Source organism: Lissotriton helveticus, chromosome 1_1 (assembly GCF_964261635.1).
Source record: "Lissotriton helveticus chromosome 1_1, aLisHel1.1, whole genome shotgun sequence".
Taxonomy (NCBI): domain Eukaryota; kingdom Metazoa; phylum Chordata; class Amphibia; order Caudata; family Salamandridae; genus Lissotriton; species Lissotriton helveticus.
Window position 1 is genome coordinate 119,146,940 of NC_136057.1, and position 18,369 is coordinate 119,165,308.

Here is an 18,369-nt window from a genome sequence, read left to right on the forward strand (position 1 = left end):
GATTGCCCATCCAGGCTTTTTCCAACAGCAGGTTAGATCACATTTCATCTCGATTAGCAATACAAATATTCTCCCAAAGCATTTCGGGCAACGAGCCCTTCGTCAGCGGCAACTTTAAATTAAAAACAACCCATCAGCAACCATAAATGATTCTTAAACATGTTCAGTGATAAAAATAAAACCATGTGCAGCGTACAGTATATCATGTGAATGCGTCAACATCACCCACAAATCATATTGAGACCAAATATGTCTTTACTTTTGTGCTCAATTTAAACCCCAATCATCTGCTCGAAAGGACTAAACCGTAAAAATGTACAGTACTAAAATGTACACTGTTGACCCAAAACTGAGTTAGACCCTGTGCTTGACTGGCCCAATACCTGAAAACAAACATGAACCTAAAACCCACCCCGAAGTGCTGCAAATATGTGCTTTACTTCTCCAATTACTTGACACCCAGACAGGCAGCGAGACAGCTTGTTCTGAAATCAGTGACACCACCAAAGTTGTGCATGTGTTTAAGCTGATCGTTCAATGGTACCCATTGTGACAGCTACAGGTGTAACCATTTAAACCTCACACAAAATTAAAACAAGCCGTGAAATGTAAATGCACTGCATAGCCCTTCAAGCATGCTGTGAATTTTAGATGCACTGTGTAGTCTTTAAATGTTTCTCCAAAACAAACATGGAAAAATATATCAAAAATATGCATGAGCATTAAACCTACTGCCAAACGAAAGCACTAAAAAATTGTAATAATTGTGGGCCATCTGAGGCTAGAATCTCCTCGAGTATACCAATGTGTCCAAATTATTAGCATGAAGTAAACAAAGAATAAACGTGGAATTCACTGCAACATTTTGTGATGCCAAAAATGTTAAACAAAATAATGCTATATAAAAAAATATAAAAAATAAAATATTAAATGTTTATTCCTGTTTTGCAGAATGCTACACAGCAATCCCAAGTGGCCTCCGAGATGATATTTTTCTTATGGTTTAAAAGTAGGAAAATGCCTTATTTCTAAAAGTGGCATGTCCAGAATTACAATTTAAAATCTAAGTAAACCATAAGTTCTGATTTTAAATTGGGGTCTCAGAGACACCAAACTCGAAATGTTAATCTCTTCCAGGTTGTAAATTACACTTACAAGAGGCAATAAGGTAATCCCAATGTTATCCTATGTAGAGATATGCATTCAGTAGCGAAAAACAACTTTGGCCGTTTTTCACTACCAGGACATGCAAAACTTAAAAAAGCATGCTCTGCCTTTTAAATACATAGCTCCCTGCCCTCTCGGTTGTCCAGAGCATACCTTAGGGGTGACATATGTGTAAAAAGCAACGGTTTGGGCCTGGCAAGGGGGTTATTTTGCCAGGTCCACATGGCAATGTAGAACTCCCCACACAGGCTCTGCAATGACAAGCCTGAGACATGGTTAAAGGACTACTTAAGTGAGTGGCACAATCAGTGCTGCAGGCCCACTAGGAGAATGTAATTTACAGGCCCGGGCACATTTAGTGCACTTTACTAGGGACTTAGAAGTAAAATAAATGTGCCAGTTGGGGAATGAGCCAATATCATCATGTTTAGAGGGGAGAGCACAAGCACTTTGACACTGGTTAGCAGTGGTAAACTCCGAAGAGTCCTGATACCAGCAAAAACGAGATCATAAAAAATGCAGCAGGTAGACAAACTGTTGGAGGGAAGACCACCCTAAGGCTGCCAGGTTTAACACATCCCTTCAGGAAGGCTTGAGCTATCCAACAAGAACAGACCTCTGGGAAGTGAGTCGCTGTCTCAGGTCCCCTCATTAGACATAGAGATCTACCCTCAATAGGTCGGTCTGTGGCGGTGCCCTCGCGATTTGAGACCTAGTTGCAGTTCATATCAGACCAGCTCCCTCCATGCAAGTGTTAAAATCAGAACTCAAAAGAAGGCCCGTAACTAAGTTCTAGATTTTATCTTTTTTAAGGCTGATCCTTCGGAGATACTGGGTTTCTTTTCCCCTTATCTTCTCTTCTGCATTTCCTCTTCTCCGCCTCCTTTCTTTTCTACTGTCTGATTATGTGCTTGACCCACATCTTGTATGAATGCTCTGAGTTTATATTTTCCTGAGTGTGAAATGATGGAAAATGTCAACTTTATTAAAAGCACAGAGGCAAGTATTATACTTTACTTTATTTTCTTCGTCTGTACGGTAGTCAAGTTAAACGCTGTTACAAAAAGACTACAGATCAAAGAAGCCATTGGAATTCATGATTACAAAAGACTAAACCAGATGCACCGTCAACGTCTCTCTTGATGTATTCAGTCCGTGTCTCTGTCGTCGCACATTGGAGACAAAACGGAGAAAAATCAGTCCTGTAAAGAGCATCGATCACTGGAAACATCAGAGTGAACCAATAGTGAAATCAACTCTGGACAATTCATGACCATGAGTGACAAGCTAGAAAAAGAAAGAGAAGAAACATGGCAAGGGTGGCATATAATACAAAGAAGGAAGTTATGGCGTAATTGTATTGCACTTACTGCAAATGTGGTTATTGAATATTATGTAGTTTGCCTCCTGGGGCTATCAACTGGCACACAACTCACAATTCACACAATTCACACATGAATACAGCATAAAAGAATTCCATATTTCAAGCATAATTCCAGTTTACTATATGACAAGTATTACTCCTATAAAAGTGCCAGCACTCACAATATCTCTTGCATTTAGTCTATCAACATTGAGCACTGCGAGTCCCAAGTGTTCCTTGTTTGTTATTCAGATGCAGATCGCATGGGAGAGATGAACAGCGCAACAACATTTTCGAGACAGATGAATTCCCTGTCAGTCACCGGTTAGTGAAAAATACTTCTTCATTGTAAATCCAGTTTAAAGGACACAGCCAGAGCGTTTGCATGATCACCCCCAAACCTTTGGACTAATGTTGTTGGTTTTTTTGTCAAAGAAATGCTTATTAGAAGTTTTTTGTGTATACATTCCACAAGTAAAAATTGCATCGTCACGTAATCCCACGCAGGGGAACAAAGAGCCTCAGCAGTAATTTGGCAAATTAACTAACTGCATCAATCAAAGTAAAGTAGCTCTTCTTCACATTAAGAGGGCCAGATGGAGGATACAGCTGCTAAATAACCCGGGGCGTTTCCTTCTTTCTTAACATAGAAAAGATAAAAAGTCATGCAACATTGCTAAGCAGTCAAGCAGGTCAGTATGAGACTCAGCATATTTCTGTGACACAGTCTTCTCCAGAATGTACATCTGGAGGGCTGAAGGAGGAATACACCCAGCATAACGAAACTTGTCCCAACGTGGGACATGGGTCTATATGACAACAAAAGGAACAAACCCCCCCACCCTACCCGTGGTGGCGGCAACTTGCAAACAACCAGGAGAATGGCTGACACTAGCTTAGTGATCATAATTGAAAGAGATGAGGGCTCTGATGGTAGGGGGGGACACTGCAGATGGGAGGCCCGAGAAAGGAAGGCAACCAGGGGTCCCCATTTGAATTCAAAATTCTTATAGTTGTCTCTAAAGGTGTTGGTCCCAGGCACTCCACACCACTTGGAGTCAAGCTAGCCGGGCTGAAGAGAGGTGTTACCTCGAAACCGGTCCGGTCCTCGGATGCTTGATTCCGTTCTGGGAAGGACATGGCTTTTGTAGTTCGGACTGGACTGTTCCCATGGGGCAACAGGGTCAGAGCTGATTTGCATATCGCCATTGTCTAACCCAGGGTGGTGTGGAGTGCAAAAAAACGATGGATTCGGGCCCAGATCTTTTGACTGGGGGAGTGTGTGACAGTGATCCACATTCAGTCCATCACTTGTTGTTTTTGCAATTGCCGCCCTAAGTGCGCTGGGGATGCCCAGACGTGGGTCCCAGGCACTCCACACCACTTGGAGTCAAGCTAGCCGGGCTGAAGAGAGGTGTTACCTCGAAACCGGTCCGGTCCTCGGATGCTTGATTCCGTTCTGGGAAGGACATGGCTTTTGTAGTTCGGACTGGACTGTTCCCATGGGGCAACAGGGTCAGAGCTGATTTGCATATCGCCATTGTCTAACCCAGGGTGGTGTGGAGTGCAAAAAAACGATGGATTTGGGCCCAGATCTTTTGACTGGGGGAGTGTGTGACATTGATCCACATTCAGTCCATCACTTGTTGTTTTTGCAATTGCCGCCCTAAGTGCGCTGGGGATGCCCAGACGTGGGTCCCAGGCACTCCACACCACTTGGAGTCAAGCTAGCCGGGCTGAAGAGAGGTGTTACCTCGAAACCGGTCCGGTCCTCGGATGCTTGATTCCGTTCTGGGAAGGACATGGCTTTTGTAGTTCGGACTGGACTATTCCCATGGGGCAACAGGGTCAGAGCTGATTTGCATATCGCCATTGTCTAACCCAGGGTGGTGTGGAGTGCAAAAAAACAATGGATTTGGGCCCAGATCTTTTGACTGGGGGAGTGTGTGACATTGATCCACATTCAGTCCATCACTTGTTGTTTTTGCAATTGCCGCCCTAAGTGCGCTGGGGATGCCCAGACGTGGGTCCCAGGCACTCCACACCACTTGGAGTCAAGCTAGCCGGGCTGAAGAGAGGTGTTACCTCGAAACCGGTCCGGTCCTCGGATGCTTGATTCCGTTCTGGGAAGGACATGGCTTTTGTAGTTCGGACTGGACTGTTCCCATGGGGCAACAGGGTCAGAGCTGATTTGCATATCGCCATTGTCTAACCCAGGGTGGTGTGGAGTGCAAAAAAACAATGGATTTGGGCCCAGATCTTTTGACTGGGGGAGTGTGTGACATTGATCCACATTCAGTCCATCACTTGTTGTTTTTGCAATTGCGGCCATATTATCCAGGCTCAGTAGCCTCCAATGGCGAGAGTGCCAAAGGCAAATAGCCGGAGCCTCCCTCTTCTTCCAGGAGGCTGCCAGGGTGACTTTAGCCGCACCAATGCAAAGACACATGATAATTTTATCAGCTCGAGTCTGGTGTTCAAGGGAGGGGTCACAAAGCCCCAAGAGGACCCCCGCTATAGTGGTGGGGATGGGATAGCCTAGCATATCTTTTATATGTGCTAAAATTGCTTCCCAAAATGGGTGAATAGTCGGACAATCCCACCATATGTGTCGAAAGTCTCCCAGTAGCCCGCACCCCCTCCAGCATCTATCCAAAGAAGTGGGGATGATCTGCCCTAGCTTGGGAGGATGTAAATATCAGTCCATCATGGTCTTGAGAAGTGCTTCCCTGAGGTCCGTGGAGTGGTTAAAACGGGCAATATCGAACCAAAGGTGAGCCCATTCTTCATCAGAGATCGGGCGCTGAATCATGTCTTCCCACATAGACATATATCTGGGGCGTGGAGAGAGAGCAGTTTTAAGCAAGAAGCTATAGATGAATAAGATCACCCCTTTCATGGTGGAGGTTTTGGAGAGGAGGGCTTCAAATTTTGTGAGGGGTCGAGAAGCAACCTCCCGGATCTGGAGAGTAAGGGCCCAGTGCATCAATTGTGTGTAGTGGTACCTTTCCGTGTTCTCTAACTCAAAGTCTTTTTACATTCGTCGAAGGTGAGGGGATCAAAATTGTGGAATAAGTGTATTAGAGCAAGGCAGCCTCCCCTCCTCCATGCCTCAAAGGGTCCCTCAGGCTAGGCCTGGGGGGAAATCTGGATTGTAGTGGATTGGAGTGAACGGGGATGGGAAGGAAGTCCGAAACCGTGTCCCAAACTTTTAGAGTGGTGCGTGTAGGAGTACTAATGTATGTGTTCGGAGGTCTGTCCTTACGGGGGCGCCACACCAGATCCAATATAGTCCGACCCTTCACACTACGGCCCATATGTAGCCAGTGTGTCTCAGATTCTCGCTCGGACCATTCTACTAGAACTCTCAGCTGAGCTGCCTTATAGTATAGGTGGATGTCTGGAAGAACAACTCCCCCGTCAGCCCGGGAGCGGCATAGCAGAGAGTAAGAGAAGCATGCCCTTCCCCCCTGCCAAAAAAAGCGGAGGATCATGGCCTTCATTTTCCGAAAAAAACTGTGCTCCAGCTCAATAGTTAAGGCTTGAAATAGATGGAGAAGCTTGGGCAGTCATCTTCACAGCATGTATGCGACCCAGCCATGATAGGAAGAGCGGCTTCCACTTTGCGAGCTCTGCTTGTGTCTTTTACAACCAGTTAAACATTGTGAATTCTCATTCCATTATGTTTCCATTTAGTAATTTTAAATATCTTTACATCCAACAGAAAACAAGCCTTGAATGTGTGAAATGACCATCAATAATGAAGCAAAGGCTGTAACTCTTCAATAATAGCAGAAATATTGAGCTACAGTATTCAGGAAAACATCAGCGCAGTCAGCGACAGGGGAACCTGCACACAAACTGACAGATTCCGGATGAAGCATCAAGGGCAGTTCAGTGATTGTAAGAGACTGAGCTGTGCACCTCCACGCCACGAGACGAAGAAATGACCTTAGGAAAATTAAGGCAACAACAATAACAAACCGCCTCTTGTATAAACAAGTGTCCAACACCAGCTTTGCTCATCGGATCGGTATGATGTGATTACCGCAGTGCTCTGTTTTCTAATATGATGACAAGCCATCATTCCGTGCTCTAGGTGAATTGTAAACTCTTTCTGGCCAAACCCCAGTAACCAGAGAAAAGCACAACAGAGCGGAGCCAAACAACTGACGGGTAAATGAAAGAGGAGTTCTTATATCTAAAATACAACGGACTGTCCCGATTTGCACCGGCCAGAAGGAAGATACATCTTTACCCACAAGCGTGCATTGCCATAATCCAATCTAAAGGCACAATCGCCTACAAAGACACCTTCACATATTAGGAGTGTGGCAAATATTTGGTGGCTATCGCATTTTACAGTAATCAAACGTGCAAAATACTGCACACATATAAAGTGTGTGAGAAAAAGCCAAGTGCTTTATCAGCCATGTTGGCCCATCAGGAAATACAGTCATGGGATGTAGACAAATATATACCCGACCCACAGACACTAACCAAGAAAGAAGAATCACACACATGCAACAAGAGCTTTAGTTTGTCATCACTACGCAAGCTTCATCAGCAAACCTACACAGGAGAAAAAAAATTCAAGTGCAGAGAATGTGTAAAGAGCTTTAGTCACTTATCAGTCCTACAGATACATCAGCGAACACATACAGGGGAAAAGTCATATCATTGCAGTGAATGTGCAAAGTGCTTTAGTCACTTATCAAACCTCCAACAACATCAGCGAATACACACAGGGGAAAAACCATTCAAGTGCAGTAAATGCGCAAAGTGCTTTAGTCAGTTATCACAACTTCAAAGACATCAGCGAATACACACAGGGGAAAAACCATTCAAGTGCAGTAAATGTGCAAAGTGCTTTAGTCAGTTATCACACCTTCAAAGACATCAGCGAACACACACGGGGGAAAAACCGTTCAAGTGCAGTGAATGTGCAAAGTGCTTTATTCTGTCATCACACCTTCAAACACATCAACGAACACACACGGGGATAAACCGTTCAAGTGCAGTGAATGTGCAAAGTGCTTTAGTCAGTTATCACACCTTCAAAGACATAATCAAACACACACAGGGGAAAAACCATTCAAATGCAATGAATGTGGGAAGAGCTTTAGTCAGATGTCAGACCGAAAACGTCATCAGCGAACACACACGGGGGAAAAACCTTATCATTGTACTGAATGTGACAGTAGTTTTCGCGACTCTTCAGCATTAAGGAATCATCAGCGAACACACACAGGGGAAAAACCATTCAAGTGCAGTGAATGTGGGAAGAGCTTTAGTCAGATATCAGCCCGAAAAAGTCATCAGCGAACACACATGGGGGAAAAACCTTATCATTGTAGTGAATGTGACAGTAGTTTTCGCAACTCTTCAGCATTAAGGGTTCATCAGCGAACACACACAGGGGAAAAACCATTCAAGTGCAGTGAATGTGCAAAGTGCTTTAGTCACTTATCACACCTTCAAACACATCAGCGAATACACACAGGGGAAAAACCATTCAAGTGCAGTAAATGTGCAAAGTGCTTTAGTTCGTTATCACAACTTCAAAGACATCAGCGAATACACACAGGGGAAAAACCATTCAAGTGCAGTAAATGTGCAAAGTGCTTTAGTCAGTTATCACACCTTCAAAGACATAAGCGAACACACACGGGGGAAAAAACCGTTCAAGTGCAGTGAATGTGCAAAGTGCTTTAGTCTGTTATCACACCTTCAACGTCATAATCGAACACACACGAGGGAAAAACCATTCAAGTGCAGTGAATGTGCAAAGTGCTTTAGTCAGTTATCACACCTTCAAAGACATCAGCGAACACATAGTTGGGCAGAAGGATAATCCTTTATTGAGAATTTGGTTGTGTGTATCAGTAAGGTTTGTAGTAGACAGATTGATCACCAGGTTATTAGTTAGGGTTTCGCCGTGTACAGTTCCTTCTTTCTTGCTCTGGTTTGAACTCCTATTGTACTTGGTTTTGGTGTCCCCAGGTTTGGAGGTCTGGTGTGATTGTCTTGGACATTCCCTAGTCGATGTCGTTGAACTTCTTCCTGAAAATTTACTTGTGGACGAGTATTGCAAGTTGTTGGTAGTTCTTCTACTGAGCCAACTTCCGATGAGGTAGGGGTTTGATTTGTGGTTCTGGTATTACTGTTTGATGTTGAGGTGTTAATGTTGTCATATTTTTGTGCGAAGGTATAGACCCTTCCCTAGACATTCAAGTCTTGTCTAAATTTGTGATTTTTCCTTTGGATTATGTCCTCTTCATATTCATCCAAGATTTTGTTTAGGATTTCATAGTTTTTCATTGTAATATCACCCCAATTTGCTTCCTCAATTCGTTTGGATAAAGTATCAACCTCTGATTTGTTTTTTTCAAATTTTTCTTGCGTTATATCTATTAGCTGTCTTAGCATGTTATTGGAGGCTGTGTGTAGATTTTCTTCCCAAAGTTGTAATTTTTCAGGAGCCGTGGTCTCTATTGGAGGAAAGATAAGAATTCGTAATCCACGAGGGATAAGATTGTGTTCCAGATACTTTTTGAGTGATGCTCCTTCCCACCATTTGGAGGTTTCTTTTTTGGCTACTTTCTCCAATGTTTGAAATGTACATTTAGCTGATAATAAATTAGTTGAGCTCGATGTTTTGCTAATGGCAGCGCCGGAGGGGTCAAATGCTTCTTCTAATCTATTGTTTCGTCTTTCGCGTCGATTTGTATAGGTGGACATTTTGGATTAGGATCTTTTTATGCACCAATGCTTTGTTTTCTGGCAAATGTCGATTTATTGATGTAGGCTAATCATTTGATATCTTATGATATGGTCCTGGATAATCCGTAATTTAAATTTTCAACAAAAACAATAAGTCCAAGGATTCCAGGCCTATATCTGTTTTCACAATTTTATAGAGGCAAGGGAATCATACTCAAAGCTCTGGATCCTATGAGCTTCAAAGTTGCAAAGTTTTGAGGAAAGTATGAGTATGTCTTCCTGTTCTGTAGATGTATTAATTTGAGGCTAAATCCTTTTTTCTTGGGTGCACAGTTCCGTTCAGACGTAAAAAAATTAATTCCATTTTCATTAAAGTTTTTCCAAACAAGTCCTTTATTGATTCAAGATTGAACACAAACAGCCGACACGTGTTTCGCCCTGTGTGGCGAGTGGCACCAGGGCTTTCTCAAGGCTGTAAATTAAAATAAAGTGTATTTTATCAAAAGATTTCTCTGTAGTTTGAGTGACCCCAAGAGAGCAGAAGTAAAGAAACCAAAGAGTGCAGAGGGATAAGTGGAGCAAGGGGAGTCTTCAACTTGCAGATTTTTAAAGAACATTTTTTCATTTTTTGATTGGATTAAAATACCAAGGCTAAGTTCAGAGTTTCCTTAGAGAAGAATATAACTAAGTAACATATGTGTATATGTCAGAAAAGGTAGGGGGAAGGGGTGATAAGGAAGAAGAAGAATGAAAATTCCAATATAAAAAGTGGTATTTACATGTAATAGTTAGTAATCAGATATTATAGATCATGGAGACAATTGCATCATTTTGAACTATTATACCACATTCCAGGTGATGCATGCAATCTGATATAAGGGACCCTATTTTGCCTTACAAGAATAGATAGAAGTGAGATTTTAGAAAAGGGAATATGAAAACACCCACAATGTCTGTGCAAGGGATAGCATTGAGCTTTTACAGAAACAGTAACAATACCTATTTCAATTTCATTTGGAAATTCTGTGTGTTTCTTCAGTTTTCGTCGTTGTGTATAGTTAAAAAAAAGATGGTTTCCCAAACTTAATTATATAGATAAAATAACTCATTGATTGCTGGGAATGTTTGAAGAGCTTTAGTCAGTTTTCAACTCACGAATACATCAACAAACACACACAGGGGGAAAGCCACTCAAGTGCAAAGTCATCACACCTACAAAATCATCAGTGAACACAGGGGAAAAAACTATTCAACTGCAGTGAATGTGTGAAGAGCTTTAGTCGATTATCAAACCTCCAAACAACTCAGCGGACACACAGGGGGGAAAAACCCTATCATTGCGGTGAATGTGACAGCAGTTTTTGCTTCTCTTCAATATTAAGGTATCATCAGCGAACTCACACTGGAGAAAAACCATTCAAGTGCAATGAATGTGGGAAGAGCTTTAGTCAATTATCAGACCTACAAACACATCAGAGAATACACACAGGGAAAAAACTATATGATTACTGTGAATGTTTGAAGAGCTTTAGTCAGTTATCAATGCTACGAAAACATCAACAAACACACACAGGGGGAAAGCCACTCAAGTGCAATGAATGTGGGAAGAGCTTTTGTCGACGATAAGAGCTACAAAGTCATCAGTGAACACACAGGGGGAAAACATAGAAGGGCACTGAAAGTGAGAAGGGCTTTTGTCAATTTTCGATCCCACACAGCCCTCAGTGAATACACTCCTTCATTTAACTCACATCAAGTTCAAGGATTTATATAGCGCACTACTCACCCAGAGGGTCTCAAGGTGCTTGGGGAGGGGGATTATTATTTATCGAATAGCCAGGTTTTGAGTTCTTTTCTGAAGGGGATGTGGTTCTGTGTAAGGCGGAGGTGAGTGGGGAGTGAGTTCCAGGTCTTGGCCGCCAAGTAGGAGAAGGATCTACCTCCCATGGTGGATCTTTGGATACGCGGAACTGCGGCGAGGCCTTGATTGGAGGATCTTAGTTGGCGGGTGGGTGTGTAGAAGGATAGACGAGTGTTGAGGCATTCGGGTCCTAGATTGTAGAGGGCCTTGTGTGCGTGGGTGAGGAGACGGAATGTTATTCTCTTGTTGACGTGAAGGCAGTGGAGGTTTTTCAGGTGGCCGGTGATGTGATCTTGGCGAGGGATGTCCAGAATGAGTCTCGCTGATGCGTTTTGGATGCGTTGAAGTTTTTTCTGTAATTTGGCTGTAATTCCGGCGTAGAGGGTGTTTCCGTAGTCTAGTCGACTCGTAATCAGTGCGTGGGTGACAGTCTTTCTTGTTTCGGTGGGGATCCAATGGAAGATTTTTTTGAGCATACGAAGTACGTTGAAGCAGGAGGATGAGACGGCGTTGACTTGTTTGGTCATCGAGAGTGAGGAGTCTAGGATGAATCCAAGGTTACATGCGTGGTCTGTGGGTATGGGTGCAGAGCCCAGATCCGCAGGCCACCAAGAGTCGTCCCAGGCAGAGGGGGATGATCCTAGGATGAGCACTTCCGTTTTGTCTGAGTTGAGTTTTGGGCGGCTGTTTTTCATCCAGATGGCTACTTTTTTCATGCCTTCGTGAAGATTGGTTTTGGCGGTGTTGGGGTCTTTGGTGAGGGAAAGGATCAGCTGGGTGTCGTCGGCATAGGAGATGATGTTAAGGTTGTGTTGACGCGCGATGGAAGCGAGTGGACTCATGTAAACGTTGAAGAGGGTGGGACTGAGTGATGATCCTTGTGGTACACCGCAGATGACTTCTGTTGCCTCTGATCTGAACGGGGGAAGTCGGAATTTCTGAGTTCTTCCAGCTAGGAACGAGGTGATCCAGTCCAAGGCTTTTCCTTGTATGCCGATGTTGTTGAGACGTTGTATGAGGGTGCTGTGGCATACCGTGTCGAAGGCGGCGGAGAGGTCGAGTAGAATGAGGGCCACTGTTTCTCCGTTGTCCAGTAGTGTTTGGATGTCGTCTTTCGCTGCAATGAGGGCGGTTTCGTGCTGTGTTCGGCTCGGAAGCCGGACTGTGAGGGATCGAGGGAGTTGTTGGATTCGAGGAAGGCGGTGAGTTGGCTATTGACGGCTTTCTCAATGACTTTGGCCGGGAATGGGAGGAGGGATATGGGGCGGTAGTTTTTAAGTTCGGAGGGGTCTGCAGTTGGTTTCTTCAGGAGGGCGCTGACTTCGGCATGTTTCCAGCTTTCTGGGAAGGTAGCAGAGTTGAAGGAGCAGCTGATGACATCACGGAGATGGGGTGCGATGATGGAGTCAGCTTTGTTGAAGATGTGGTGGGGGCATGGGTCGGTTGGCGAGCCAGAATGGATGGAGTTCATCAGGCGGATGGTGTCTTCAGTGGAAATTGGGTTCCAGGTGCTGAGGTTGTTAGAGGGCTGTTTACGTTCTGAGGGGGGTGGAGAGTATTGTTCGTTGGAGCTGTTTCCGAAACTTTTATGTATGTCTGCAATTTTGTTGTAGAAGAAGGAGGATAACGAGTCGCAGAGGTTTTGGGAGGGGGTGATGTCGTTTGAGGCTGCGGTGGGGTTGGTGAATTCTTTGACGATGTTGAATAGTTCCTTGCTGTTATGGGCGTTGTTGTCAAGTCGATTCTTGAATGCAGATTTCTTGGTGGATCGAATCAGCTGGTGGTGCTTGCGGGTGGCTGCCTTGAGGGTGGACATGTTGTCGCTGGTTGGGGTTTTTCTCCATGTTTTCTCGAGAGTACGGCATAGCTTCTTGGATTTCTTAAGGTCATCGTTGAACCAAGGGGCCTTTTTGCTGTCTTGTTTGGTGCAATGGTTTTTCAAGGGTGCTAGTTCGTCAGCGCTGTGAGTGATCCATTGTTTGAGTTTGATGGCCGCTTCGTTTGGGTCCGATGAGAGGGCGGGTGGGTTTTGGTTGAGCGATGTGAGGAGTTGGTCGGTGGTGATTTTGTTCCATTTTCTTCGGGGAATAGGTTGTGGGGGGTTATGGGTCGAGGTGGTTTTGTAGCTGAAGTGAACACAACTGTGGTCCGTCCAATGGAGGGCTGTGGTGTGATCAAAGGAGATATGTTTGCTGGAGGTGAAGATTGGGTCGAGCGTATGTCCGGCTACATGGGTGGGGGTGTCAACGAGTTGTTTGAGGCAGAGATTGGCCATGTTGTCAAGAAGGGTGGTGGTGTTGCTGTCGTTATTCTTTTCCAGGTGGAAGTTGAGGTCTCCTAGTAGAATGTAGTTCTCGGATGCGAGGGCATGTGGACTGATGAAGTCAGTGATGTCTTCGCTGAATTGTTTACGGGTTCCTGGAGGTCTGTAGATGAGGGTGCCTCTAAGTGTGGTCCTAGGGTCGGTGTGGATCTGGAAGTGGAGGTGTTCGGCGGTTGTGAGGTTATCGTCGGAGTTGGTCGTGATTTTGATGGTGTTCTTATGGATGATGGCGATGCCTCCTCCTGTTTGGATGGTGCGGTCTTTTCGGATGATTTTGTAGTTGTCCGGGATGGCTATGGCGATGTCGGGTGTTGATGACGCGTTCATCCATGTTTCAGTAAGGAAGGCGATGTCCGGTGATGTAGTGTCCAGTAGATCCCAGAGTTCAGTGGCGTGTCTGTGGATCAAGCGGGTGTTTTTAGCAGGATGCACTTCAGGTGAAAAGAGTCGGAGCTGTTTTTGGGGTTAGTGGGTGTGGTATGGGTCTTGATGCTGGTATATTTGCAGAAGTGGCAGGCGAAAGGACCGTGGGAACGTCCCGGGCCAGCTTCGTAGCATTGCGGTGTGCGTCCGGGGTTAAGGGCTAGAATGGTGGCGGCGGCATACGTTATGCGGGTGGAGTGGGGTTTGCGTGGACCAGGGGGTCTGGCGCTGGGCGCGGTCCAGGCGCGGACGGGCGTAGACGGGCTTACCTTTGGCGCACCTTCGGCGCACATGGAGCGCGACCGCTGCGCGTGAACGATGCGCGTCAGCTGTTCTGACATATGTAGATAGTGGAGGGGGAGGAGCGAAGGAGGGTCAGCTGGGAGGCGGGAGCGTGTTGGAGGTACGGGCTGGGACGGCACAAGAACAAAATGTCAGCAACAAAAACAAATGTAAGCAGGGTGAGGTCAGGGCGAGCAGTGGAGCGCTACAGTCAACAATCCAGTTACCAACAACAGTGATGAATGTCAAGCGCTATGAAGCACCACATATGAAAATATGCAAGCACAATGCGGCGCTATGAAAATATGCAATCACAATGCGGCGCTATGAAAAATATGCAATCACAATGCGGCGCTATGAGAATATGCAGGCACAGTGTGGCGCTATGAAAATATTAAAGTACAGAGCACAGGCAGCGTTGGAATAGCGCTACGATACCCAGGAGGAGTGAGGGGAGCGACCGCTTCTGCATGGGTCAGGACGGTCACATCGAAATAATCCTAGAGATGCAGAGATTCCGGTAAGAACTTAAGTACATCAAAAATAATATTGACCCTTCTGAAGACATAGAAAAGAGCAAAACAGTGCAGTTATTGTGAGAGGAATGAATTATGGAAAAAGATAAAATTCAAATTATGTAGGACATTGAAATAGCAGATGATAAAAGACCCGAATGGCAGTAAAGAAGAAAATCAGATAACAGTATTTGCAGAATTATAAAAGTGTTTGTTTCCAGTGATTGTTCACTTTCGTACACATAGCAAAGTGACATGATGTACCAGGATACACAGTGGGAGACAAGCACAATGTGGATTAAAAGAAAAGAAACATTGTTGATTTTTATTTGGCGAAGAAGAGATACAATCGCCCCTGACCACACTACCTGTAACAGCAACACTGAACAATACTGGGACTAACAGTGGTATTTTCAGCTAACTTGTCGGATTAGTGATAAAACCTATAAACCCAACACACCCAGAGTGGACATGTTGTCAGGGCTCTGGAGATGGAAGCTTCATTGGTAAAATGCATGTACTACTATTAACAAATGCAACTGCAGTATATGTAATGAAATAAAGCGAAGCACAGGTGTTATCTATAGATATAAAAGAGCATATACTTTGTTTTTAAGTAACGTTTGCTGCATCTTTTACACACTGTTATCGGTTGATGGATCAGCTTGTGCCTTGCGCCTGCTTACTAAGTGGGACCCGTGGCTCCTCTCCGACTTGGCTCTTCCTATTCATTTTGAGACTTGCCAAACTCTACTTTGTACCAGAATTGAGCCACTGTAAGCAGTAGACTCTGATTGAAGAATGTGGTGAAATAGCGAAATCCCATATATGTGCCAGGATAATCAGTTGCACTCCCAGCAACTCATCTTCCACACTTGATTGTCCCTTGTCCTCAAATGTTCTGAAGGATTTGTCGTATGAATGCCAGAAGTGGCAGTGACATTCATGAAGCTAAAGCTAACAGGAGTGTGTGGGAGATAGAGAGGGGGAGAGATAAAGAGAGTGAGAGTGACAAAGAAAGGGGGAGAAAAAGAACGAATAGGAAGGAGGGGGAACGGTACGTTATTTGTACTCATCTAAAAATAGAAGAAGCAGCCGACAACATGCCAATGTGTGACATCACCAGAGAAATGGGCTGAACACCAATGAGTTTAATGTTTATTTTTAATACCTATAGACCCATGTCCTGCCAATGAACAGGGCACAAGTAAGGAAAATAGTAAAGGAGCCCATTATCATATGCAAATCACAGTGACGTCACATGTAGTGACATCACAAGAAGTGATGTCAGGCCCTTATAATAATTTTCACGTGAAAGGTTGACGGCCTGTTTTAAAAACAAGAAACAAGAAACATAAAATAATGTAAAAATACGTTTTTGGTTTCAGTTTTTTACATCATGTATTTTGCCCACTATTAGTATGTAACTAAACTCGGAAATGACTGAAAGTGTAAATAAAATGTGCTTTTAATTTGCGCTTGTTTCCTGACGTTATTCTTTATCCAGACCCTAAACCCCAAAGTGTTTCACATTTCAATGTATTAAGCAATAGAAGGGCTAATTTTGTCAAGTTCTCTGTTCCTCTCTTGCGCCACTCACACAAACAAACACTCAGAGGCCTGTGTCTGCAGTGCTGGGGCAAAAAGTAACAATTACCAGTTGCAGGCTAAGGAGCTAGGTGGAACTGAGTCCCGTTTCTAGATGATAGTGGGGGGACCCCTTCAAACTGTGGCTACCCTCCGACTTGTGCCGTGCTGATAAAGCAATAGTGAATTTGAATAATTTATGATGAATTGAAATGAGAGAAAGAGAAGAACAGAGCAAGGTGCAGGATATATTAAAGAAAATGAAAAAAAGAGACACAAGACTTTAACCTGTTCTGTGTACTAGCACTTTACGTAAAGAAGTTGTGCTGTGCGTTGTGAGCAGGCTGTCACGCCCTTTGTATGTAAATGAGCTTCTGTGACCAGACACCCCAGGCTCCCATCTCTTCTAGCGCGGATGATAATGTGAGCACTGTAAGGTAATCACAAACTAGGACTAAATTGAGAAACAATTGGCTTCCAGGTCACACAGCTGTTGTCATGTAGTTCTTTATTAATTCTTTTTCATTTACTTTAATTTGCAGCATTCCTCCAGGCTACTTTTTCTCAGTATTACACTTCAGGTCGCTCATTTGTCGGCATGGGTTTTGTCCTCACACTAGTCTAAGACAGGCCTTCTCAAGGTAGAAGGCGCTGTAATAGGAATAATAAATCAGACATATATGAAATTGTATGTAAACAAATGTGTGCCTTTCAGTTATCAGGCACCACCAGACTCACATTTACACTTGTAATTGAGCACCAGACTAAAGTGACTCCTCCCTGTATAAGTATGTGCCATCAGTAATCAGGCTGATGGTTCCGCTGATGGCACAGCAAATACAGTTTTTGGGATCGTGCGCATTGGCCTAAATTTTAATTGCTGAAGTTGCACGCAGTTTCGCTGATGCGCACAATTAATAAGGCTTGTGGATATTGCGCACTGTAAGCAGATCACTGAAGTTCACCCTTAAGTAGGAACTAGGTCAAAACATAGTACGTGGGGGGTGGCCGGGTGCCAGCTAAGATGGCCGCCTGACTCGGGAGCTCCGTGGAGCCGAGCCTTCATCCCGCATAAATCAAATCCGCTCAATATCCGGAGAATCCTACACTCCATATGCGGCGCTGAATCGGTGCTAGGAAGGGGCACTGACTGATCCGTCTCCGGTCGCGCTGCCTGCAGCGGAAGCCGAGTTACGTCCCTGTGGTCTGGGGCCAGCTGCCGTCGGGAAGCGCTGAAGCGGCGTGAGTGGCCTCAGGTCTCAGGCAAGGGCCCGGCTCGGCGGCCTAGTTGGGCGGTTACGGAGCTCGACTCGGCCTGAGGGGAGCCATCTGGTCTGCATCGTGTGGCCCAAAAGTGTAGCGCCGCCAGTTTGGGACTACCACACGCTGTCCTACATCGTGGCTGGCTGCAGGCACCAGTGGTTGGGAAGGTTTGGAGGCGGACCGGAGGACACCTCAGGAAAGCAACCGGGGCTGCGTGGGTCCCGGTTCAAAGACAGTAAGCTAGACGCGGAATCTGACTGTCGGTGAGGCAGTGGGCGGCTGGACGGGCCCAGCATAGCAGGGGCGCACATCAGCGTAGGGGCCCCCGGCAGAAGAGGAGATGGACTGCAGGAGAATCGAGAAAGCGGGACAGAGAGGCCGCGGCGGTGATTTGGCCCCCATGAGTGAACCCTCTCCCGGAAGGCAGGGGTGACCATCACATGCGTGGGGACAGATAACGTGCGACACCCCCCCCGGGCAGGACAGGAGGCGGGCTGCGGAGAAGGGACACCTGCAGCCTGCATACACGAGACGGTGCTGCGGCCAGCGGGACTGGGCTGTGTGCGGCAGCGAAACGTGCCACCTGCTGGGGTGCGGCGAAGAGCATAGCGGAGGGAGCGCTTTACAGCCTTGGGCCTGGACCGGTGGAGTGGAGGCCTGCCTGGTGATTTGAAGGCCTGAGCTGCGGGAACCCTAGGGGTGTGCGAATATCAACAATGGCTGCAGATGCCATTCTTGGATGGACCGGGGCGTGTTGCGTGCCACAGACTGACCGCGTGGGATTATAGCCAACATGAGGCCCAAATACAATACAGCGACGCAATCAAACAAACTGGACAAATACACGGTCCAGATGGGGATG

General features: G+C 45.4%; 1 pseudogene across 1 annotated transcript in view; it reads left to right on the top strand.

The window, feature by feature from the left end:
- The window catches only part of LOC144759455 (uncharacterized), a 58,145-nt pseudogene extending 49,761 nt beyond the window's left edge, over positions 1–8,384 (top strand). The window contains exons 6-7 of the transcript XR_013595601.1: positions 7,135–7,558; positions 7,594–8,384. The product of XR_013595601.1 is annotated as an uncharacterized LOC144759455 (transcript). The remainder of the gene's footprint in view (positions 1–7,134; positions 7,559–7,593) is intronic.
- The last annotated feature ends 9,985 nt before the right edge of the window (positions 8,385–18,369 follow it).